The following is a 2,277-nucleotide window of genomic DNA, read 5'->3' on the forward strand; positions in this document are numbered from 1 at the left end:
GTGACCACCACACTCCTCACCCCCAATTTCAGTGCATTCCCTAACCACTTCACCCAATGGACAACTCTTTCCAGCTACTTAATGTCCCATTATGGATACCCCAACACGTTTCCTTGGACCGCCTCACCCCCTCAGTGACACTAACTTTTTCTTTGACATCTGAACTTCATGGTGACATACATCCCTCCTTGTCCATATCACTGCTCGTGCTCACTACAGGTGCAAGTTGACCAGAGGACAACAGTAGCAAGCAGAGCAAATAACACACAAACTTTTTTGTAATATGCACTACATACAAGAACACAGCTGTGCCACAAATCACTGCTACTGTCTAGCACCAGATACTACTCCACACAGTTTCTACTTTTTCGAATAAAATGGAAAGAATAAGCACCAAACCTTGGCAAACCTTTTTTTGCATTCCCATGTTTGCCCTGCAATCTCCTCTATTACCAACCCACCAAACTTTCCATACACCCCTCCTGTATATACTGCCCCATGTCCTATGCTCTGCACTCCTCTACAGCACTGTCTTCTATAATAACCTAGGCAATCCTTTTTGAGTGTACAAACCCATGGTATAATGCCAGGTTTTGGTGGCATAGTTAATGAAACACTTTGTTTTAAAACTTTTCCCATATATATCAAATCAAACAAACCTTTTAGGGTAAATATATATATATATATATATTTATCTCTCTCTCTCTCTCTCTCTCTCTCTCTCTCTCTCTCTATATATATATATAAAGAATAAAAAAAGTATAATAAGGTGGTTGCATCCTATTGTACATAAGATACTTTGAAGCACCTTTTGATTTTCAGTCTTCTTGGATTCTATCATGGCAAATTAATCTTGTCATTTCTTACATTTTCAATATAAACATACTAACAAGTATAATACTAAAATAAATGGCAGTCACACCTAACAAAATGACAAATGAAGGCCTTTGCTCACCTGGAGTAGCCAGTCACTATTTACACTGATACGACATAGATGAAAAGCACTAATAAAAAAAACACAGATGAGCAGACAAGGTAATGTTCTTAGCAACAAGAACAGACTGTCTGCATTAGAGATGTTTACTTTAGAAAAGTGGCTCCTAACAGGTTATTTAATTACTCGGTGAAAATGTATTTCAGCACAATACACAATTCTCTGATTTTTCATTAACAGAGCCTACAATGGACAAGAACACAGCTGTGGAGACTGATAGAAAATGGATTGTGGTTACCACACCCGGAAGACTAAACCACTAAATGTAAAATTTGGATGACTGATGGACAGAAGGGAGAAGAAGATACCATATATCAGTCAGAAAACAGATTCTTTAAATAAAACCTGCCCATACAACTGTAGATCAGGCCTCCTGAGTATTCTTCTTGATAACGGGGAACTTAATATCCAGCAAACTAGATCAGCAATTATTAATTTATATTGGTGAAATAAACTGACAGAACTCAGTGGTCTACATCCCAATCACCCTTGAATTGGGACATCATACATAGTGGTTTTATAGAAGCTAAATACACATCCCAATGCGGTCCTGGCACAACCACATCTTCCACCATTCCTGTCTAATATCCAAGTAAATGGTAATCCACAGAATGGTAGTGTATCAGTGTAATAAGTCTAAAGCTGGAAGTAAATACGTCCTTTGAGAAGCTTTGAGGAATGTTCTTAAAATATTCAGTACACGCTCTTTAAATTGCAGCACTTTGGGTACAAAATAAACACTGTCAGTAAAGGTGAGATAGCTGTCACAATAAAAACAAAATTGTGCATTGTACTTTTTGATTACATGAAGGAAAGGAGAATGTTTGATTATAAGTAAAGGACCTTTTTATTTTGTACTGTACAATACATACTCCTTACCCCTTGTAGTCTTTATGGTGGACTGTAAGTTACAGTACATATTCCTGATCATAAGGTTTACTAAGTTTTTTTTTTATATTTCCTTAGCCCACTTCTCTGGGTTGTACATTACATTTTTCTGATTCATGCACATGGTATGCTAAGCTGTACTTTATATTCTTCTGACCACTGTACTGTGTACTTTGGGTTGCATGCATGGTCAGCTGTATGTTAAATACTCCTGGTCACCACACTGGACTGTATATTACATACTTCTTACCCCTGCACTCTGTACACTGGGTTTTGCATTACATACTTCTTACCCCTGCATGGTGTACACTGGGTTGTGCATTACATACTTCCTACCCCCGCACTCTGTACACTGGGTTGTGTATTACATACTTCTTACCCCCGCACTCTGTACA

The sequence above is a fragment of the Pyxicephalus adspersus genome, chromosome 6 (assembly GCF_032062135.1).
Source record: "Pyxicephalus adspersus chromosome 6, UCB_Pads_2.0, whole genome shotgun sequence".
NCBI classification, from domain to species: domain Eukaryota; kingdom Metazoa; phylum Chordata; class Amphibia; order Anura; family Pyxicephalidae; genus Pyxicephalus; species Pyxicephalus adspersus.